Source organism: Lepidochelys kempii, chromosome 11 (genome assembly GCF_965140285.1).
Source record: "Lepidochelys kempii isolate rLepKem1 chromosome 11, rLepKem1.hap1, whole genome shotgun sequence".
Classification (NCBI taxonomy): domain Eukaryota; kingdom Metazoa; phylum Chordata; order Testudines; family Cheloniidae; genus Lepidochelys; species Lepidochelys kempii.
The window spans coordinates 966,358-990,160 of record NC_136390.1 but is presented as its reverse complement, the minus strand read 5'-3'; positions in this window follow the sequence as shown (position 1 = coordinate 990,160).

Below are 23,803 nucleotides of genomic sequence, written 5' to 3'. Positions count from 1 at the left end.
CTGGATTTAAACCCCTGATAAGAGAAATTGCAAAGAATTTGAAGAAGTTGTGGGTGGTGCCAAGCAATGAACGGAGGCTTTCCCGTGTATTTTGGACATGTTTATACTGGTCTTGCTGTCTGGAGCATCAACGGCAGCTTGTGAGAATTCCTTTTCTCGTTTGAAAATAATTGTAGCACAGTGACCAATGAGCATGAGCCAGGAAAGAAAGAGAAACCGAATTCTCCTCTCATGTGTAAATGGTTGGACTTCAGAACTGAACCTGGTTGGCTTTGTGCAAGAATTCAGAGGCTATTATCCAAGAAGACGTAATCTTCAGTTCAATGAACAGTCTTTGTTACGCAGCACATTCGGGGTAAGATTGATACTTTTATATTTCGGAATTTTTGAATAATTTATAATTCTTGAATATTCATTATACTGATCACAGGAACACGTATCATTTCTTATCTCATCAAAGTAAAGGAAAGAAAAGGCTTCTGACAGAGACTGCATTGGTCACCGTGCATGAACTTCTGAAGGCAAATACCACCGCTGCTTTTGTCAGTGTCCAAACCATGGGGTGTTCTCTCTCTCTCTCTCTCTCTCTCTCTCTCAAAAAGTGCACTTATTTCCAGTCTGAATTTGTCTAGCTTCAACTTCCAGCCCTTGGATCGTGTTTGACCTTCCACTGCTGGATTGAAGAACCCAGTGTCCAGTATTCATTCCCTGTATATGGGTACTTACAGACTGTGACCGTGTCACCCCTTAACCGTCTCTGTTAAACTAAATCGATTGGGTTCTGGTGTCTGTCACTAGAGGCAGGTTTTCTAATCCTTGAATCTGTCTTCTCTGTTTGAACCCTCTTCAGTTTATCAACATCCTTCCTGAATTATGGGCCCCAGAACTGGACACAGGATTCCAGCAGCGTCACACCAGTGCCAAGGACAGAGGTAAAAGAACCTCTCTGCTCCTACTTGAGATTCCCGTTTACGCAGCCCAGGATCACATTAGCCCTTTGAGTCGCACTGGGAGCTCATGTTCAGCTGATTATCCACCATGACCTCAAAATCTTTTTCAGTCCCCGCTTCCCAGGCGAGAGTCCCCCGCCCTGTGTGCACAGCCGGCATTCTCTGCTCCTAGACGCAGACCTCGACATGTGCCTCCTTCCCAAGCGATCCAGGTCACTCTGTCTCAGGGACCGGCCTCTGCATTCTTTACCTGCCCCTGATTTCTGTGTCCACTGGGGGAGTTCGCAGCAAAGACTTTGGGTTTTCTTCCAGGGCACTGATAAAAGTGTTAAATAGAGCAGGGCCAAGAACCCATCCCGTGGGACCCCACGAGAAGCAAACGTTGAGTGATGATGTTCCAGTTATAATTACATTTTGAGACCTATGTGTTAGCCAGCTCTTAATCCATTTACTCTGGGCCATGTTAATTTTATAGCGTTCTAGCTTTTTAATCAAAATGTCACGCCCAACCAAGCCGAATGCCTTACAAAAGTCAAAGTCCATTACATCTGTGCAGTTACCTTTTATCAGCCAGACTTGTAAGCTCATTGAAGAGTGAAATAAGGTTTGTTTGACAAGACCTATTTCCATAAACCCTGCTTGGGGGAGGGTGTTTGCAGCAGGTAGAGAGGTGCTGGGGCTTTCACCAGTCTTACATGGACAAAGGTTCGCAGCTCACACGACTATTGAAAACTAATTGGAAGAGCGGAGGCTCGAGAGGGGCTGCGGAGCGTGGGTGCTAATTTCCAGCTTTAATTCCCAGCCCTCGTACAGTTTGTCGCTGATTGGGCCTGCATTTGTGAGTGTGTTAACGGTTGATTTTCCAACGTGAAAGGCTCGCACACGCACTGGCAGAGACATAGAGGGGAATGAAAAAGCCAAGCCCGACTAGATCATTTGATGGTGTTTTTAAAAACTCTGGACTTTGGGGCTAATCTCAGGGTTCCTGGGGGTCTGACTCAGGATTTGTGATCTCTTGTAGTTGGCAAGGCTGGGGGGTCACACGCCCCCTGGCCAGGGGAACTGACCGATTTGGGGGGGAAAGCTGCCACGAGCGCTGAGTTTCCCAGCCAGGGCCCCCGCCCCCAAGTGCACACGTAGCCCCGCCCGTGCGGTAGGTGTTGGGGAGTGAGGGTCTGCACAGAGGGCGTGTGGTGCCTGGCACTCGGCCCTGAGCCGCGGCGGGACTGGCCCGTGTCCCCAGCCGGGCTCTCGCTCTGCAGGGAGCATGCTGTGTCTGTTCCCCTCGCATGCTTCCCGCGGCTCCACCACCGGGCTGCAGCTGCCTCTCAGAGCCGGCCAGGGGCTGGGCCGCGGTGGCCCCCTCTCGGCCTTGCGGCTAATATGGAAAGGCCCCGGGCCCCCTGGCGATCTTTGCAAGTGGAGCCGCGCACTCGGCTCTGAGTGGGGGAGCCAGGCCAAGGAATGTGACACATCAGAGGGCAGCTGTTACTTCAGGAGGGGGGCAGAGACGGCTCAGTTCTGCCGGGGCTCCAGGGAGCGGGACGGGGGGACGCCGAGGTCTGAGGCCAGAGGGAGCCTGCGGGAGCGGAGGGGGGCTGCAGGGAGCCGCGCCCCAGGTAGGCAGAGGAGCAGGTGCTGGGTCACGGAGCGGAGCTGCGGCTTGATCTCGGCACGGTGCAGCTCCCGGCTTGGTGTGCGGCCTGGGCCCCCTCCGCACGTCTGGCTCCACTGTGCAGGCAGCAACCTGAGACCCAGCCTAAAAATAACCCTGCACTCAGCCCCGGAGCTGCGACCTTCGGGGCTTCGTCCGGCTGGGCAGGCACCGAACTGAACGCCACCTGCACGGGGCAGCGGCCTTTCCTCCTCTTGCCTCCTGGCACATGCCCAGCAGCCGGGGGCAGCTCCCAGCACCAAGCTGTGCGGCAAGAGGGAGAAACGGATCGTGGGGGCTGCCCGGGGGGTCCATCTGCAGCTGCCTTGAGTCCGGGGCCCTGGGTACAGGCTCGGCAGGGAGCAGGGCTGCAACTGGCAACCCAGTGACGGTTGAATTCAGCGGCCACGAGCCATGCACCGGGCCCAGGCGCAGAGCAAGCTGAGCAAATCTGGGGAGGAGGCCGGGGGGGTGGCGCGCACGCTGGGGAGGCCCGGAGCGGCCCCTCCAAGTCCCGGCATCCCCCCGAAGCGCGCCAAGGTCACGGCGGTGCCCGAAGCGGGGGCAGCTCGCCCAGCAGCCCCGGTCTTTGTGCGGAAGCTGAAGAACGCAGCCATTGGCACCGGCTGTGACATTCGGCTGCGAGTGGCTGTGGTTGGGAGCCCCCAGCCCCGCCTGCGCTGGTACAAAAACGAGGCGCAAATCCCCCCGCGGGGAGAGGAGTACGGCACCCTGTGGATCCGGGACAGCAAGCTGGAGGACGCCGGCATCTACACCTGTGTGGCCCAGAACGAGCAGGGCGAGGCCATGACCAGCGCCGTGTTGGCCATCCTGGATATGGAAGGTAAGGTCGAGGCGCCACCCGGGCACTTGCTCCAGGGGAGCAGGGTCTGAGGCCAAGGCCCTGGGACGTGTGTGGACAGCTGCCTCTGGGGTGGGGCACAACACCCGCTTACCAGCCGTACGGCCACGCTGGGTATCCACTGCCGGAGTCGCACTTTGCCATGTGAATTTTCACCGCAGCCACAGGCCCCGAAGCGGCAGGCGATGCCCTGGGAGAGCTCTGAGCACCTAGCGTGGTGGGGATGGAGCCGGCGCCCCGGTGCAGGGCTGGGGCCTGTTGTCACACTGGTGAATGTGGCCCTAGGGGGATGGAGACGGGGGGAAGCCGTGTGGGCTGGCTGTGGTTAGAGACTGGGAGAGCCCAGGGGTGGGGGAGCAGGCCCTGGGGGGCCGGTCCAGGGAGCTGGAGAGCCGAGCGCTGGGGCAGAAGGAGAGAGCGGGCGGTGCAGCGGGTACGGGGGGAAGCCAGTGGTGCCCGCCAGACACTGCAGCCCCGACACCCCTTCCAGCTGGCCCGGCGAGCAGGGTGGGGCCAGCTGAGCGGCCCCACTTAGAGCAGCAATGCCCGAGGGGGGGCCCTTCCGGAAAAAGAGCCCCCCCCCCCGCCCTGCTGCTGGCCAACGCCTGAGCACCAAACCCTGATCTGTGAGTCCCAGCCAGGTCGCTGCACCTCACGGTGCCCCCCGACTCTGAGCCTGGGGGCCAACACCCGCACGGGGGCTGAGACGAGCTGCCAGACAGCAGAGCCCATTGGGCCGAACCAGCATGGGCCGTGCCCACTGGTCAGTTACAGTGGGGGAGGGGGGCGGTGCCCACTGGTCAGTTACAGTGGGGGAGGGAGGTCACCGGAGTGGGCCGTGCCCACTGGTCAGTTACAGTGGGGGAGGGGGTCACCGGAGTGGGCCGTGCCCACTGGTCAGTTACAGTGGGGGAGGGGGTCACCGGAGTGGGCCGTGCCCACTGGTCAGTTACAGTGGGGGAGGGGGTCACCGGAGTGGGCCGTGCCCACTGGTCAGTTACAGTGGGGGAGGGGGTCACCGGAGTGGGCCGTGCCCACTGGTCAGTTACAGTGGGGGAGGGGGTCACCGGAGTGGGCCGTGCCCACTGGTCAGTTACAGTGGGGGAGGGGGTCACCGGAGTGGGCCGTGCCCACTGGTCAGTTACAGTGGGGGAGGGGGTCACCGGAGTGGGCCCTGCCCACTGGTCAGTTACAGTGGGGGAGGGGGTCACCGGAGTGGGCAGTGCCCATTGGTCAGTTACAGTGGGGGAGGGAGGTCACTGGAGTGGGCCGTGCCCATTGGTCAGTTACAGTGGGGGAGGGGTGTCACCGGAGTGGGCAGTGCCCATTGGTCAGTTACAGTGGGGGAGGGGTTTCACCAGAGTGGGCCGTGCCCATTGGTCAGTTACAGTGGGGGAGGGGGGTCACTGGAGTGGGCGGTGCCCATTGGTCAGTTACAGTGGGGGAGGGGGGTCACTGGAGTGGCCGGTGCCCATTGGTCAGTTACAGTGGGGGAGGGGGTCACTGGAGTAGGTGGTGCCCACTGGTCAGTTACAGTGGGCGAGGGGGTCACCGGAGTGGGCAGTGCCCACTGGTCAGTTACAGTGGGCGAGGGGGGTCACTGGAGTGGCCGGTGCCCATTGGTCAGTTACAGTGGGGGAGGGGGTCACTGGAGTGGGTGGTGCGCACTGGTCAGTTACAGTGGGCGAGGGGGGTCACTGGAGTGGCCGGTGCCCATTGGTCAGTTACAGTGGGGGAGGGGAGGTCACTGGAGTAGGCAGTGCCCATTGGTCAGTTACAGTGGGGGAGGGGGTCACTGGAGTGGGTGGTGCCCATTGGTCAGTTACAGTGGGGGAGGGGGTCACTGGAGTGGGTGGTGCGCACTGGTCAGTTACAGTGGGGGAGGGGGGGTCACTGGAGTGGGCGGTGCCCATTGGTCAGTTACAGTGGGGGGGGTCACTGGAGTGGGCAGTGCCCATTGATCAGTTACAGTGGGGGAGGGGGGGTCACTGGAGTGGGCGGTGCCCATTGGTCAGTTACAGTGGGGGAGGGGGTCACTGGAGTGGGCGGTGCCCACTGGTCAGCTACAGTGTGGGGGGTCACTGGTCAGCTGCTCGCAGTGCCCCATGTTCCCGGCTGCCCATGGCACGGGCCACCCCCGGGTGTCAGGGAAGCAGGCAGCGGGGGCTGCTTGGCACTATGCTGTGAGATCCCGGGGCCCCCAGCCCCTGGCGGTCTGGGGCTCGCAGGGGTTGAGGCTGGCTGAGAGGGGCCCTGGCCTGCCTCCCGCCTGGCTCGGGCACCGCGGCGGGAACCTGGTGTACCTCAGAGCACACGTAGGCCTGGCACGGGGGTCCCACCCACCCGCTGAGCGGCTGGGAGCCTGGTGAGCAAATGGGGCATGGCAGCGTTAGGGTTCGTGCCCCGATCCCTGCTCTCACGCCGCCCTCCCCCCCGCCGGTGACTCCTCCAGCGATGGGGGCTGCTGTGGAGACAGGTGGGGGCAGCTTCTGCCTCACTGGCCCCACTGCTGGCACCATGGCAACGTGAAGGGGCAGGATTGGGGAGGGTCCAGGCCCCCCAGCCCCAGCACTGCCTCATGCCCCCATGTCCCTGTCCCAGGCTCACAGCCCCTCCCCGCAGGGTCCCTGACTGCATGTGGGGAATACCCCTGTGCCCGCTGCCTGGGGACCCCAGGGGATTCGGGTCCTAGGGTGGCGGCTTGCACTGGCCTGCTGGGCAGGAGCTCGGAGCCCCAGCCCGAGGGGGGCCAGCCTGGGGTGCCCCTGCAGCCAGTGCCTGGCCTCAGGAGATGGGCAACGGGGCAGGGTCCTAGCACAGCCGGCAGCCGCACAGAGCAGGGAGACACCCTGGTCCGGCAGGGCGCTGGGGTTGGGACCCCCAGGGGCATTCCTGGCTCTGCAGCTGGCTGGGCAGCCCCCTCCCCTCGCTGGGCCCTGGGGACCTTCTCCGGAGCTGGGGGCTAGTTGTCGATGTTTGCAGCGGGGAAGCGGTTCAGCTCGTGCCCCACGGAGCGCGGCAGTGGGGGGCCGTGTTCTCTGGTGCTGTGCGTGCCAAACTCCCTCCGGATGGCTGGGGCCTGAGGAGGGTCGGCCTGCGGGAGGGACATACCACGCTGGCAGCGAGCCATCGCAGGCCTGCTGCGCCCCAAGACGGGCAGAGGAAATAGGTGAGGAGTGCCTACCTGGGGCAGGGCTGCAGGGGTGCCGGGCTGTGGGACGGGCATTGTACGAGCGGAGAGGCGACAAGGAAACTGTTTCACACTGTTACCCTGTGGAGAAGGTGGGGAGCATGCCTGGCCCTGGGAGGATGGGGGGCACCACGTGCTGCAGGGTTGTTCTTGGGGCCCTACCAAATTCACGGCCATGAAAAACACATCATGGACTGTGACATCTGGTCTTTTGTGGGCTTTCACCCTCTACTATACAGAGATCATGGGGGAGACCAGCGGTTCTCAAAGTGGGGGGCCTGACTCAAAAACGTGTTGCGAGGGGGGGTTTCCGGGTTATTTTAGGGGGGGTCATGGTATTGCCACCCTTACTTCTGCGCTGAATTCAGAGCTGGGCAGCTGGAGAGCGGCAGCTGCTGGCCAGGCACCCAGCTCTGAAGGCAGCGCCCCGCCAGCCGCAGCGCAGAAGTGAGGGTAGCAGCCCTGCAAACCCCCCTACAATGACCTTGTGATGCCCCCCCCCCCACAACTCCTATTTGGGTCAGGACCCCACAATCACACTGTGACATTTCAGATTTAAATCGCTGAAATCGTGAAATTTATGATTTTTTAAATCCTTATGACCATGAAATTGAACAAAATGGACCATGAATTTGGTAGGGCCCTAGTTAGCCTGGCTCTAGTAGGGGAGGGGATGACTGTATTGCCTTGGGGAGTCTGACGGGAGGGCGTGTTATACTGGGGGGACTGTGTGTGGGACTGCAGGGGACCGTGCCTTGCGGTGTTGGGGGACCGTGTGTGGCCCTGTGTCGTGGGGGGACCGTGCCTTGCAGTGCGGGAGGTGCGGGGGGACTGTGTGGGGCCCTGTGTTGTGGGGGTCTGTGCCTGGCAGTGTGGGGGGTGCGGGGGGACCATGTGGGGCCCTGTGTCGTGGGGGGACCATGCCTGGCAGTGAGGGGGGTGCGGGGGGACCGTGAGAGGCCCTGTGTTGTGGGGGGGACCGTGCCTTGCAGAGCGGGGGGTGCGGGGGGACCGTGAGAGGCCCTGTGTTGTGGGGGGGACCGTGCCTTGCAGAGCGGGGAGTGCGGGGGGACCGTGAGAGGCCCTGTGTCGTGGGGGGACCGTGCCTTGCAGAGCGGGTGGGTGCGGGGGGGGCCGTGCGTGGCCCTGTGTCGTGGGGGGACCGTGCCTTGCAGAGCGGGGGGTGCGGGGGGACCGTGAGAGGCCCTGTGTTGTGGGGGGGACCGTGCCTTGCAGTGCGGGAGGTGCGGGGGGACTGTGTGGGGCCCTGTGTCGTGGGGGGACCGTGCCTTGCAGTGCGGGAGGTGCGGGGGGACCGTGTGGGGCCCTGTGTCGTGGGGGGACCATGGCTGGCAGTGAGGGGGGTGCGGGGGGACCGTGCGAGGCCCTGTGTCGTGGGGGGACCATGGCTGGCAGTGAGGGGATGTGGGGAGACCGTGCGAGGCCCTGTGTCATGGGGGGACTCTGTCTGGCAGTGCGGGGGGTGCTGGGGGACCGTGTGGGGCCCTGTGTCGTGGGGGGACTCTGCCTGGCAGTGCGGGGGGTGCTGGGGGACCGTGTGGGGCCCTGTGTCGTGGGGGAACTCTGCCTGGCAGTGCGGGGGGACCATGTGGGGCCCTGTGTCGTGGGGGGACCATGGCTGGCAGTGAGGGGGGTGCGGGGGGACCGTGCGGGGCCCTGTGTCGTGGTGGGACTCTGCCTGCAGTGCTGGGGAGTGGGGGGACTGTGCGTGGCCCTGAGGGGGCTTGTTGCTGTGAGCTCTGTCCGTGCACGGGGGGCAGGAGACCCCCGGTCTGTCGTGGGCGAGGGCACCTTTCATGGAGGCCGACGGCTCTCCCTGAGGTGCTGTGTGCGCCGGGCTCCCCCCTCGCCTGCGCGGCTCCGGGCGACGCTATGGGTGTCCCCTGACACCGGTCCCGCTGGCCTGGTCAGTTGCCTTCGCTCAGGATTGTGAGCTGGCGACCCGGCGAGGTGGCCCCGTGGAGCCCCGTCTCTGAGGAGCGGAGCAGCCGGGACGCCCTCCCTGACGCAGGCGTTGAAAGTCGTCCTGCCTGGCCGCTCTCCCTGAGAACTGGGCCTGCCGGGCGCCTGCTGGCACCGACCAAACCCCCACCGCAGCAGCGAGGGGTGCCAATCCCGGCTGGACAGTCCCGCAGGCTTCACCACCTGACGTCACCTTTAATTCAGGATTGATCTTTAACTCCAGAGACTCCCGGGTTGGCCACGTTACAGCAGGTGGCTGCTTCGGCAGGGGGCCCCGGGGCTGCGTGGCGCACGGGGGGGGTTGGCGAGGGCCAGGGGCTAGCGAGTGGCAGCAGGCAGGGTGGGGCTGGTGGGATCCCTGGAGGGCTTGGACACCGAGCTCCTGAGGGGCGCAGGGGCCGGCGGGACGTGGGCGCGAGAAGGCAGCAGCAGCCGTGGCCTTCCCGTGCCGGGCGGGAGGCTGCGGAGAGGGAAGCTGCCATAGCCAGTGTGTGTGAGGGCCGTGGTGCCCGTGGGCCGTGGGGACAGAGGTGCGGGAGGGGAGGAAGGGCTCAGAAGCCAGGCCCATGCTGGTGCTGTTTACTGGAAGAGCTGGGGGCGGGGGGAGGCTGGTGCTGGATTGGGGGACTCCTCTGGCCCCACGCTTTGTTCTGCGGGCCCCACAGCTGATGGAGGCGGAGATGAAGCCGCTGGGTGGCTGACCGCAGGGTGGCTGACCGCAGGGATTCACCGCGGGAGTGGCAGCTGGGGGAGATGGAGGGAAATGCCCTGCCGGGGCAAAGGCCCGGAGACGTGCCCCTCTCCGGCCGGGGTGGGGCACAGCTCAGCCGGTGTCTGACTGGGCTGGGTCTGGCCTGGGGAAGTGGGGTGCCTGATTCTGCCGGCCCTGTGCCATGGGCACCGTGGGCATCGTGAGCGTCTGGCACTCCCAGCTGGGAGTTCTGCCCTTGCTGGCCCTGGTGCCTTCGATCCACTCCCGGTCTGGGCTGAATGGGACCCCCCGGCTCTCCCCTGGGCTGACTTGGGGGGGCTGCCTGGAAAGGGTGGGTGTAGATGTGCCCAGCTCCAGGGCAGAGCTCGTGGCTCTCGGTGTGGGATGCGTGGGCCAGGCTGGCAGGTCCTGCTCAGCGAGTGGCAGCCGCTGGGTGCCTAGACCAGGGACAGGGCGAGTTACCACGTCTGCCTCTCCCCGTCCCCCTTCCCGGGCTGCAGCGTAAATCCTGGGGGGGCAGGATTCCACGCAGGATACACGTGGAATACACGTCTCCCCCCAGGCTCCAGAACCTGCCCCCCGGCCCTGGCCCTTTCCTCGCTGGGCCTGCCCTGGCCCCAGCGACGCACGCCCCAGAGGGCTGTCAGGCCCTGGGCCAGCACCCACCCCCCGCTCTAGAGTGGGCCAGCTGCCGGGCCAGACATTGCCTGAGTGCCGGGGCTTCAGTACCACCTTCTGCCCAGGGCCCCGTTCCCCCCCGCCCAGGTCACTGCCCTGGGGCCCTGCCCCCCCCCAGTTACTGCCCAGGGCCCCGTTCCCCCCCGCCCAGGTCACTGCCCTGGGGCCCTGCCCCCCCCCCAGTTACTGCCCAGGGCCCTGTTCCCCCCCGCCCAGGTCAGTGCCCTGGGGCCCTGCCCGACCCCTCCGGTTACTGCCCAGGGCCCTGTCCCCGCATCCCCCCCATTACTGCCCTGGGGCCCTGCCCGACCCCCCCAGTTACTGCCCAGGGCCCCGTTCCCCCCCGGCCAGGTCACTGCCCTGGGGCCCTGCCCCCCCCAGTTACTGTTCAGGGCCCCGTTCCCCCCCGCCCAGGTCAGTGCCCTGGGGCCCTGCCCCCCTCCAGTTACTGCCCAGGGCCCTGTCCCCGCGTCCCCCCCCGTTACTGCCCCGGGGCCCTGTCCCCCCATCTCCCCCCCGTTACTGCCCCGGGGCCCTGTCCCCGCGTCCCCCCCCCGTTACTGCCCTGGGGCCCTGTCCCCGCGTCCCCCCCCCGTTACTGCCCCGGGGCCCTGCAGTCTGTGGCCCTGTGGTGTCCGTCCCTGGCAGCCCGTTGGCAGCGCAGGGCGCTGAGCGGTGACCCTGGCCCAGGCGCTGTGACCACCGTCACCAGTAGCCTGCTTCGATACCCGCCAGGTCCCTGCAGCGCGTCGACCTGCGGGCTCTGCAGCTGGGGGTCGGTAACCCCCATGGCCTGCCCCACGGCAGACCCTGCTCCCTGCTGGCTCCCCCTCAGGCCACACTGCGGGTGCCTAGCACCTGGCGGAGAGGCCCTTTGCCTGCTCAGCCCGCAGGCCCTGCCCCATCACCCACCGTTCAGTGCCTTGTGCCGGGTCGCTGCCTCGGGCCCCATGCTGAGCCGGGGGGTGGGGGGAGCCGCCCGCGGGCTTGTGGGAGCCGGAGACAGCTGGGGCTGGGGGTCGGATCAGCCCATTCCCCACCCGGCTGGTGCAGGACCCTGCCCCGGGCTGCGTCGTGTGGGCTCTGAGCAGCCGACTTGCCGGCGTCCCAACCCGACAGGGCTTCCCCGTTCCTGGGCCCAGGCCCCCCGGGTAAGGGGCTCTGCCGCCCGGCCAGGGCTGGGCACGTCAGGCAGGGGAGCGGGCGGCCGTGCCGAACGCACAGTCACTGACCAGGGCCGGGGGCTTTCTCCAGCCCTCCGGCTGTAGAGCGAGCTGCTCTCGGGCCGTCCCCGGGCCTGGGCTGGAGGGGACCTGGAGCCAGAGCCCTCCAGTGTGTGAGGGGGGAGTGGGTTCCTGGGAGACCCCACTGCAGCCCCTGGCGGGGATGGAGCAGGGCTTCCCCGGCAGGGACCCCTCTGGTGCTGGGAAGGGGGCAGAGGGGGCACACGCCGGAGGCAGCAGCCTCCGGGAAGGGAGGGACCAGGCCGAGGGATGGGGCAGAAGGATGGGGATGGGCTCCTGACACTCCCTGAAGGGCTTGACTCCCCAGCCTGCTCCGTGGGGCTCGCAGGTCGCTCCCCATCTCCAAGTTGGTCCCTCTGTCCAGGACCCTGCTGCCCCTGGTCTCAGGGAGTGCCGGGTCCATTCCAGCTGATCGACACCCCTCCAGCTCCCGGGGGTGAGCACCCCACCCTGCGCACCGTGGGGCACACCCGACTGCTCTGCGTGGCCCTGTCCTGCCCCCCTCCTTGCCCGGCTCCCACATTGCCCCCTGGGCTCCAGGCTGCATGGGGCAGAGGCTGCTGTTCTCTGGGCACAGACAACCTCAGTGCCAGGGCAAGGGCCCCGCCACGCAGCCTCCTCCCCTTCGCTGCGCCCTTTGGGGTCACCCGCTCAGGTCCTTGCACACCTGCTCTGCGGGGCCCCCGCTTGTTAGCGCCTGTCTCCCCAGCCCCGTTTGTGATTCCTCTTCCTCGGCTCTGAATCTGAATTTGTCAGCGTCTCCGGTGCGGCGGGGTCCGGAGCTGAGGGCGGGACCCCGGACCCAAGGGATTGTTTCAGGGGCCAGCGGCCCTGGGCATGCTCAGCGCCCCGAGGATCCGCCGCTTGCTCCCCGCTTGGCTGGGTTTGGCCAGAGCTCGCTGCCAGCTGCTCTCCTGCCCGAGCCAGCCCTGCCAGAGAGCCGCCCTGTCTCGCAGGCGCCCTGGCAGCTTCCGGCGGGGATCCAGCGAGGCTCCCGGCCCTGTCACTCTGCCTGTCACGCCCCGGCCGGGTGCCATTCAAGAGCAGGCCTGGCTGGCTGTGGCCCAGCGCCCTGGCTCGGGTGCGTACTTCTCCCGCGAGGGGAGCTCCCATCCCTGCAGGTCGCTGGTCTCGCAGCTGGGGCGGCCGGGTCGGGTCCAGTCGCTCTGCGCCCGGTCAGCGGAGACGCAGTCCCCGGCCACTCTGCCGAGGCTGGCCTGGAATGTGGGATTTCCCTAGACTGCAGCCCCGTGGCCAGCCGCTTTGTAATTTCATAATTAGTGTGTTAGGAGGAGTAAATGACACGTCCTTATTCACTCTCTCCACACCCGTCATGATTTTATAGACCTCAATCCTATCCCCCCTTAGTCCTCTCTTTTCCAAGCTGAAAAGAACCAGTCTTATTAATCTCTCCTCACACGGCAGCCGTTCCATACCTGTCACGGAGTCCCCGGGCGATGCTCTGGAACTGCTCCCCATGAAGCCAGTCAGGACTCTGGGGTAGTCGCCTTTCTGTGAGCAGCCTGTCTTCAGGACACACAGCTCACACAGCTTCCACCTTCCTGGGTCTGACCTCGGAGCATTCAGCATCCTCTGCCCCTCCGTGCGCTTCCCCCCAGCGAGTCCGCTCAGGCAGGGCTCCTGGGGAAGCCAGAGGGTCCTGCACCCCAACTTCGCAGTCAGACGTGACTCTCAGCCAGCCAGTAAAACAGAAGGTTTATTAGACGACAGGAACATGGTCTAAAACAGAGCTTGCAGGTGCAGAGAACGGGACCCCTCAGCTGGGTCCATTCTGGGGGGGCAGTGAGCCAGACAACCACGTCTGCCCTTCACTCCATGTCCCAGCCAGCCCCAAACTGAAACTCCCTCCAGCCCCTCCTCCTCTGGGCTTTGTTCCTTTCCCAGGCCAGGTGGTCACCTGATTCCTTTGTTCTCCAACCCTTTAGCTCTCACCTCGCAGGGGGGAAGGGCCCAGGCCATCAGTTGCCAGGAAACAGGGTGTCGGCCATTCTCTGTGTCCAGACTCCTGCACACACCGGCCCTCTAGGGCTCTGCAATGATCATACACCCTTACCCCACCCCCTAGATACTTAAGAACTGCATAGGGGAAACTGAGGCACCCCCACAATATTCGGAGGAAACATTAAGAACAGGCCCACTTCGTCACATCTCTCCCCCCTTCGAGATCGAACTGAGCGGGGTCACTTTACCCGGTGACCTGGGGAAGTTCGAAGCCACCAATGTTCCCATGGATGCCCCAGCATCTCTCCCATTCCTTGGTAGGAGTTACACCAGGCCCTTCCAGTTTCACGCCCTCCCTTAGGTCGGGGGTGGTCGATAGCACTAGCAGGCTGCATGTGGTAAGGTTTCTGCAGCCCATGCCCTTTGGCCACCCCAAAACCCCAGGGGGTCAAACTGGGATTGGGTTTTCTCCGAGTGCTCCAGTCTGGAGGGCTGCAATTTGGGCTCTCTTGGTTAAGGGCCCCCATCTTGACCTGGGCCACATACTGTTCACTTACAGAACTAGCATGGAGACATCCCTTTCTCCACAACCTTGTCTCCCCAACAAGCTGGCCAAACACAGCCACTTGGTTATAGGACGGTGTACCTTTCTTAACAGCTTTCACTCCATCTGAGACCTTCTCAAAGCTATCCACACTGGATCTTTCAACAGGAAAGTCAGTGGATCCATTCACAACAGAAAATTTCTGGCTGTTAGGAACTGAAACTTTCTTGATTAAATCATTTTCACACCCTTCAGTTGCAGTAAACTGCTTGCAAAGACTCCATGAGGATTCCTTTCCCAAGGGCTTTTCTATGCAACAATTCACCCCTCCCAGAAATTCTGCTCTTACCCTCTTTACCTAGGGCTTGCTCTAGGGGAACACTTTCCTGAGCAACAACAGACTCTTTCTGGGTCTCCCTTACATCCAGAATCACCTCTGGCCCATCCGGTGGATTCCTACATAATCCCCTTTGAGGCAAACTTACAGACTTCCTAGATAAAAGGTTAGAAGCATTCTCCTTCCCTTTGCCACACACAAGTTCAGGAATCTTTTCCTTCTTGCTACAGGTTTCCACACCCTCAGTAGGTAACACAATCACACACCTTCCTGCTCTCCTTGTGCCCTGGCTAGGATCTCACCCTGATTAGACAGAGTTGCGACACCCTTTCCCAACAACACACTAGCAACAGGCAAAATACAAGCACCAGAATTGTCGGGTCTCTGGGATTTTACATAGACCCTAACTGGATGCGACCTAGTTACAGGGCCATTCTCCCGAGCAGACAGAAACTTAGGACCCTTCCCTTCCTGGGCTTTAGCTGAATCCAGAACCAACTCTGAGACAACTGCACGACCCTCAACCATCACAGGCTGAAAGGCCCCTTCTGTCTGCTCCACAGACAAAGAAGAGCCGGAGACACTTTCTCCTTTCCCAGACACACAGCTTGGGATCTCATTCCCTTTGTCCCAGCACACAAGGCTGGTCACAGACAACTGCTTGGAGATCAGGGTAGCTCCCTCCATAGGCAAGTTAATACCCCTGACAGACAGAGACCCATTTCCTTCACTGTCCCAATTCTCCACCCAGCTAACAGGTAAGGTCCAGGGACTCTCATCTTCCACTCTCCTCGCCTTCCCACCCTGCTGACTAGACACAGCCATCAGATCACAAGGCTGCCTAGGCTCATCCAAACTTTCCTTACCAAGCACCTTGCCACTCCCCACAGATCCCCTGCCCTGCCTGTGTCTCCCCCCACTCAGCTGGGGTCTCAGCTCCCACTGTGCTCAGCACTGCCCTTGCTGTCCCAGTGGGAGCAGACCACTGCTTTCCTCAATGCATCAGAGCCAGCGAGAGTCCCCACTCTGGTGTGCAAGGGGGCAGGGAGCATCTCTCTGTCCCACCCAGCCCCAGGGGTCTGGTTACAGGCAGGCAGGTAGCCTGAGCCTAGTGGCTCCTCCCTGCTGCCAGCCAGGTCATCTGCATTTTCACTGACCATTCCCTCTCTGCCGATTGGTTCCCTGGATTCAAATTCAAACCCTTGGCAGTTACAGGAACAGGGCCTGGATCCTGTCCCAAAGAGACACAGTCACCCCACAACAGGGTCTCGCAGCTGGTGTCCTGGGGCACCCCAACGACCAGCCAGCCCCACTCCTCCTGGGTCTGCACAGGGATCTGGGCCATAGGCAGGGCGAGGGGCTTCGTCCCTGGGACCCTCACCCAGCTCACACAGCCCCTCAGCATCTGAGGCTGCACCACCCAGGGCCTGACACCAGTTCTCTCTGTCCCAGGATCTCGCCACCCCAGGAATGTCTCCCCATTGACCATCACCTTCTGCTCCCACTGGGGGTCCGAGGGGCCTGGCCCCAGGAAACTCCACACAGACATATAGGTTGGGGTCAGGAGTGGGAGCGTGTCCACCTCCCCACCCATCTGGCTGACGGAGTCTATGGCCTTGGGACCCAGCAAGGGAGCTAGACACCGGGGCTTTTCCGCAGGGTCCCCTTGGTTCAAATCGCCAGCCTGCTCAAAGGCAGTGAGGTGGCATCCACATCCCCCTCTCCTTAACCAGGGGCAGCAATTTAGTCTCGAGGTTCCCTGCGGAAGTGGCCCCCCGGGGTCTATCCCCACTCACCCCGGGGAGGTCCCCTAGGCCTCTCCACCCCACCACCGCCAGTTCATGCTGCTGCTGCTTCTGCAGCTCTTTCTCGGGCTCTCGCTGTCTCCCACAGTCCTCTTGCTCCCTCAGACTCAGCTCCAATCCCGTCCATCTCCGATCCCCCGATGGGGAACGTCTGGTTGGGGACAGGAGTTTTGGCGATGCCTGGCTCCCACTCCCGCTGCTCCCAGATCCTGCTATAGCCCCATTTGGGGTCAGGAATCTGTTCCTTAGAGCGGTCATCCTCCTCCAGCTGCACAATTAACTCTGCTTTGGTGAACTTTCCAACGCTCAACCCTCTCTTTCTGCACAGGGTTACAATGTCCTTCTTAAGGAGACGGGGACAGGCCATCACTCCGCTCCTCCCAAGTTGTGGACTCACAGGCCCGTGTGTTCTCAGCTCCCCACGGTTTCCAGGGAGAACCCCTAGTGTGCCAGCCCTTCTCGAGGTCACCACCTCTTTGCCAGGGTCGAGCTGCAGACTCCTCCGCCCCTTGGACTGCTCGCTGCAATCCCCAGGGGAACCCTGTTACTGCAAAAGTCCTTCTCTCTCCCCGCGCCAAGCTGCAGGCTCCTCCGCCCCTGAGACTGCTCGCTGCAGTCCCTAGGGGGACCCCATTACTGCACAGTCCTTCTCGCTAGTCACACACTCCCAGGGGTTAACTGCCCCCCGAAACCGCTCCTCTCTAAGCCTTCAGCAGGCCTGGTCCTCAGCGATCCCCCTTCGTGTTACTGCTCCCCAGTCACTTACTGCAGGAAGCGCCATCCACGGGGTGCAGTACATCCCACCGCTCCCACCAGTTGTCACGGAGTCCCTGGGCGATGCTCTGGAACTGCTCCCCATGAAGCCAGTCAGGACTCTGGGGTAGTCGCCTTTCTGTGAGCAGCCTGTCTTCAGGACACACAGCTCCCCCGGCTCCACCTTCCTGGGTCTGACCTCGGAGCATTCAGCATCCTCTGCCCCTCCGTGTGCTTCCCCCCAGCGAGTCCGCTCAGGCAGGGCTCCCGGGGAAGCCAGAGGGTCCTGCACCCCAACTTCGCAGTCAGACGTGACTCTCAGCCAGCCAGTAAAACAGAAGGTTTATTAGACGACAGGAACATGGTCTAAAACAGAGCTTGCAGGTGCAGAGAACGGGACCCCTCAGCTGGGTCCATTCTGGGGGGGCAGTGAGCCAGACAACCACGTCTGCCCTTCACTCCATGTCCCAGCCAGCCCCAAACTGAAACTCCCTCCAGCCCCTCCTCCTCTGGGCTTTGTTCCTTTCCCGGGCCAGGAGGTCACCTGATTCCTTTGTTCTCCAACCCTTTAGCTCTCACCTCACAGGGGGGAAGGGCCCAGGCCATCAGTTGCCAGGAAACAGGGTGTCGGCCATTCTCTGTGTCCAGACTCCTGCACACACCGGCCCTCTAGGGCTCTGCAATGATCATACACCCTTACCCCACCCCCTAGATACTTAAGAACTGCATAGGGGAAACTGAGGCACCCCCACAATATTCGGAGGAAACATTAAGAACAGGCCCACTTCGTCACAATACCCCTATCATTTTTCTTGCCCTTTTCCAATTCCAAAATATCTTTTTTGAGATGGGGCGACCACATCTGCCCGCAGTATTCAAGATGTGGGCGTACCAGGGGTTTATAGAGAGGCAACAGGATATTTTCTGTCTTCTTATCTCTCCCTTTTCTAATGGTTCCTAACATTCTGTTCGCTTTTTTGGCTGCTGCTGCCCATTGAGCGGATGTGTTCACCGAACTCTCCACAGTGACTCCAAGACCTTCCTTGAGTGGTAACAGCTAATTTAGACCCATCGTTGTATATGTCTAGTTGGGATGATGTTTTCCAATGGGCATCACTTTGCATTGATCAACACTGAATTTCATCTGCCATTGTGTTGCCCTGTCACCCAGTTTCGAGAGATCCCTTTGTAGCTCTTCACAGTCTGCCTGGGACTTCACTATCTTGAGCAGTTTTGTACCATCTGCAGATTTTGCCACTGTCACGGAGTCCCTGGGCGATGCTCTGGAACTGCTCCCCATGAAGCCAGTCAGGACTCTGGGGCAGTCGCCTTTCTGTGAGCAGCCTGTCTGCAGGACACACAGCTCACCCAGCTTCCACCTTCCTGGGTCTGACCTCGGAGCATTCAGCCTCCTCTGCCCCTCCGTGCGCTTCCCACAGCGAGTCCGCTCAGGCGGGGCTCCTGGGGAAGCCAGAGGGTCCTGCACCCCAACTTCGCAGTCAGACGGGACTCTCAGCCAGCCAGTAAAACAGAAGGTTTATCAGATGACAGGAACATGATCTAACACAGAGCTTGTAGGTGCAGAAAACAGGACCCCTCAGCTGGGTCCATATTGGGGGGCCGTGGGCCAGACAATCACGTCTGCCCTTCACTCCATGTCCCCTGCCAGACCCAAAACTGAAACTCTCTCCAGCCCCTCCTCCTCTGGGCTTTGTTCCTTTCCTGGGCCAGGTGGTCACCTGATTCCTTTGTTCTCCAACCCTTCAGCTCTCACCTTGCAGGGGGGAAGGGCCCAGGCCATCAGTGGCCAGGAAACAGGGTGTCGGCCATTCTCTGTGTCCAGACTCCTGCACACACCTGCCCTCTAGGGCTCTGCAATGATCAGACACCCTTACTCCACCCCCTAGATACTTAAGAACTGCCTAGGGGAAACTGAGGCACCCCCACACTATTCAGAGGAAACATTAAGAACAGTCCCACTTCGTCACAGCCACCTCGCTGTTTACCACCTTTTGCAGGTCCGTTATGACTATGTTGTACAGCCCTGCTCCCAGTACAGACTCCTGGGGACACCACTATTTCCCTCTCTCCATTCTGAAAACTGACCATTTATTCCTCCCCTTTGTTTCCTGTCTTTTAACCAGTTACCGACCCATGAGAGGACCTTCCCTCTTGTCTGCTCAGGCAGTGAATTACCCACAGGAGACGCCCTCCTGGCCCTCCCCTCCCAACCTCTCAGTGCCACCAGCCCCGCACCCCTTTGTAGAGGAGCGGTATCCCCAGGCACCCTGCAGAGAGGGGCTGTCCCCCCCCGCCCCGGATGCGGCCGTGGCCTGGACCCGTCTGGCTCACTCTGCCGCTCGGCCGCCGTGTGGGCTCCTCCGAGGGCAGAGACAGCTGGGGGCTTGTTGGGGGCCCATGTGATGGGCCAGCTGAGCTCGGTGCTACGGCTGGGGGCTGCGGGCGAGCTCGAGAGCGGCAGGCGTGAGGCGGGCGGGGGCACTCGGCTCGGCCTGGCTCTCAATGCTCCATCTCGGCGCAGCAGCTCCGCGGCGGGCCCGGCTCGGTGGACGGTGCTGCACTGCCTTGGAGGCTCCCCGGTGGCCCCGCCAGGGCAGCGCTGGGCCGGCGGAGGGAGTGCCGGCTGCACGGGGTGCTTCGCGTGCTGTGGCCCACAGCCTGGGGCCGGCCTTGTGATCCGGGCTCCCTGCAGCTGTCCAGTCAGTCAGCGCCGCCCCTGCCCCGCTCCCGGGTGCGCTGCTTGGGATTTATTTTTGCTGTGGAATGTGCCAGCCCCTCAGATTCTCACGGGGCAACAGGCTCTTGGGTTACATGCAGGGTGAGACCGAGACCCCGGCCTGCAGGGGGTAAATATAGCACTCGGGCTGCAGGCCGGGCACCTTCGCCTCTCCCCACGGGCCAGAGCGCTCAGGGCTGGGGCTGGTCAGAGAAACGACGAGTTTCCCCGTCCCTTCCCACTCCTGCACGTCCGGCCATGGGCTCCAGCCACGTCCGGCTCGCTGGCGCCCGGATTCCCACGTCCTGGGCCGAGCCATACAGCCTGCTGGGCTCTCTGGCGGCCGTGCACCGGGCAGCGGCTCCCGCTCCAGCCCAGGACATGGGCCCTGGGGTTGGCCTGGGTACGCGGGGAGGAGACATTTGTCTCCTCGGCCTCTGCTGCTCGTGTTCCCGGGCGGCCCCCGAGGATGACCCCAAAGCCCAGGACGTAACGGCTCGCGATTCCCTGTCTCTGACACGTCCGGTCGAGCCGCCCGCGCCGAGCCCTGGCTGGGCCCAGTCAGTGCGAAGAGCAGAGGACCGGAGTGGGCGGGAAGCCCTGGCAGGTCCAAGTGCAGACCTTGCAGCGCGGCTCAAAGGCTTCGCTGCAGGCCGAGCCAGCCGGGCAGGACAGAAACCTCAGTGCCAGCAGGCAGCCAGCCTCGCGAGCCGGCGCCAGGGAGCTGGCTACGTAGGGCGGGCGCGTTCCCAGGCTGTCACGGAGTGTGGGGGAGTCCGGGGCCTGCACCCCTCTTCTTGGGATTCACTGAGACTCTCAGCCAGCCAGTAAAACAGAAGGTTTATTGGACACCAGGAACACAGTCCAAAACAGAGCTTGTGGGTACCCCCAGGACCCCTCAGTCACGTCCTTCTGGGGGAGGAGGGAGCTCAGACCCCAGCCCTGGGGTTCCCTGTGTTCCTCCCCCCAGCCCCAAACTGAAACTAACCCCCCCCCAGCAGGCCCCCTCCTGCAGCCTCTGTTCACATTCCTGGGCAGAGGTGTCACCTCCCCGTCCCCCTCCTGGCTCAGGTGACAGGCTCTCAGGTCTCCCATCCCCAGGGCACATTCCCAGGTCAACACTCCCCCCTCCCTGCTGCTTCACATCGTCACATCTCTCCCCCCTTCGAGACTGAACTGAGCGGGGGTCACTGTGACCAGTGACCTGGGGAAGTTCGGGGCCCCCTCTCCGGGACAGCACGTCCGCTATCAGGTTGGCCCTTCCCTTCACGTGGACCACGTCCATGTCGTAATCCTGCAGGAGCAGGCTCCATCTCCGGAGCTTGGTGTTGGCTCCTTTCATCTGGAGCAGCCAGGTCAGGGGAGAGGGGTCGGTGTAGACGGTGAAGTGTCGCCCGAAGAGATAGGGCTCTAGTTTCTTGAGGGCCCACACCATGGCCAGGCACTCCTTCTCGATGGCCGCGTAGTGTTGCTCCCGGGGTAGCAACTTCTTGCTCAGGTACATGATGGGGTGTCTCTCCCCCTTTTCATCCTCCTGCATTAACACCGCCCCCAGTCCCGTGTCGCAGGCATCGGTGAACACCACAAAGGGCTTGTCAAAGTCTGGGTTTGCCAGAACTGGGCCACTGACCAGAGCCTCCTTCAGCGCCCGGAAAGCCTCCTGGCACTGCTCGGTCCAGACCACCTTGTCTGGCTTCCCCTTCTTGCATAGCTCAGTGATGGGGGTGGCGATGGCGCTAAAGCGGGGCACAAACCTTCGGGAGTATCCTGCCAACCCAATAAAGGCTTGGACCTGCTTTTTGGTGTGGGGAGCGGGCCAGTCTCTGATCACCTCCACCTTGGCTGGTTCCGGCTTTAGGCGGCTGCTCCCCACCCGATGGCCCAGGTAAGATACTTCCGCCATCCCCACCTTGCCCTTCTCCGCTTTTACAGTCAGCCCAGCCCCCTGGAGTCGGTCCAGCACTTGTCTAACCTGGGACACGTGGTCCTCCCAGGTCTGGCTAAAGACACAGATGTCATCAATATACGCCACGGCAAAACTCTCCATCCCCCTCAGGAGCTGGTCCACTAGGCGCTGGAAGGTGGCCGGCGCTCCCTTGAGGCCGAAAGGCAGGGTCAGGAACTCATAGAGCCCCAGAGGGGTGATAAAGGCCGATTTCAGCCGGGCATCTGCATCCAGCGGCACTTGCCAGTAGCCCTTTGTAAGGTCCATGGTGGTGAGGTACCGAGCTCCTCCCAGCTTGTCTAGGAGCTTGTCCGGCCTGGGCATGGGGTAGGCATCAGATACAGTGATGGCATTGAGCTTCCGATAGTCCACACAGAACCGGACCGACCCGTCCTTTTTGGGGACCAGCACCACCGGCGAGGCCCAAGGGCTGGCCGATGGCTGGATCACCCCCAAAGCCAGCATGTTCCGGACCTCTCTCTCCAGGTCCTGAGCAGTTTTCCCTGGGACTCGGAAGGGGGAGCATCTTATCAGCAGGTGCGACCCTGTCTGCACCCGGTGGACAGTCAGATTAGTGCGTCCAGGCTGGTTCGAAAACAGCTGTCGGTACGGATGCAGCACCCCCCTGACCTCAGCTTGCTGGGCAGGGGTTAGCTGATCCGAGAGGGGAATTGTTTCCAGGGGGGAACCAGCTCTGGTCCCAGGGAATAGATCTACTAAAGGGTCATCTCCCTGCTCCTCCCACTGTCCACACACGGCCAACACCACATTCCCCCTGGCATAATATGGCTTCATCATATTCACATGGTACACCCGGCGGTGGTGCGCCCGGGTCGACAGCTCCACCACATAGTTTACCTCCTTGAGCTGCTTGACAACCTTGAAAGGGCCCTCCCAGTGCCCTGTAGTTTGTTCTTTCTCACGGGGATGAGAACCATCACCGGATCCCTGGTGGCGTAGGCACGGGCCGTGCGGTCATACCAGACCTTGTGCTTCCTCTGGGCTCTGGCCAGATTCTCCCTGGCCAGGCCCATGAGTTCAGCCAGTCTCTCTCGGAAGATCATAGAATCATAGAATCATAGAATATCAGGGTTGGAAGGGACCCCTGAAGGTCATCTAGTCCAACCCCCTGCTCGAAGCAGGACCAATTCCCAGTTAAATCATCCCAGCCAGGGCTTTGTCAAGCCTGACCTTAAAAACCTCTAAGGAAGGAGATTCTACCACCTCCCTAGGTAACGTATTCCCATGTTTCACCACCCTCCTAGTGAAAAAGTTTTTCCTAATATCCAATCTAAACCTCCCCCACTGCAACTTGAGACCATTACTCCTCGTTCTGTCATCTGCTACCATTGAGAACAGTCTAGAGCCATCCTCTTTGGAACCCCCTTTCAGGTAGTTGAAAGCAGCTATCAAATCCCCCCTCATTCTTCTCTTCTGCAGGCTAAACAATCCCAGCTCCCTCAGCCTCTCCTCATAACTCATGTGTTCCAGACCCCTAATCATTTTTGTTGCCCTTCGCTGGACTCTCTCCAATTTATCCACATCCTTCTTGAAGTGTGGGGCCCAAAACTGGACACAGTACTCCAGATGAGGCCTCACCAATGTCGAATAGAGGGGAACGATCACGTCCCTCGATCTGCTCGCTATGCCCCTACTTATACATCCCAAAATGCCATTGGCCTTCTTGGCAACAAGGGCACACTGCTGACTCATATCCAGCTTCTCGTCCACTGTCACCCCTAGGTCCTTTTCCGCAGAACTGCTGCCTAGCCATTCGGTCCCTAGTCTGTAGCTGTGCATTGGGTTCTTCCGTCCTAAGATCAGGACATACTCCACCACTGACTCTCCATCGGGAGTGGCCTTCCCCTCCCACTCGTCTCTCATCAGGTCCAGGGGGCCCCTCACCCTCCTGCCATATAACAGTTCGAAAGGCGAAAATCCGGTTGACTCCTGGGGCACCTCCCTGTACGCGAACAGCAGGTGAGGTAAGTACTTGTCCCAATCCTGCGGGTGCTGGTGCATAAAGGTTTTCAGCATCACCTTTATCGTCCCATGGAACCTCTCCACCAGCCCATTGGACTGGGGGTGATAAGCTGAGGCCCAGTTGTGCTGGACCCCACATTTCTCCCACAAGCACCGGAGCAGGGCCGACATGAAGTTGCGCCTCCGGTGTGGCACCCTCCCCAAGGTCAGGGCGCAGTGCCCCTCACCGGCTCTGGCTACGGGTCACAACCAGGGCGATCTGGGGCTTGCTTGCCCAGTCCTCTGGGTCTCCCCCCGTCAAAACTTCAGTGGGCAAATGGTGGTGTACCCCCACATCCTTGGGGCCCTCCTTGGCCCCCCATTTCAGGTGTACCCTTGCCACGGGCACCTTAAAAGGGGTCCCGCCCACCCCTGTCAGGGTCAGATAGGTGTTGGGCACCACCCGATCTGGGGCCACCACCTCG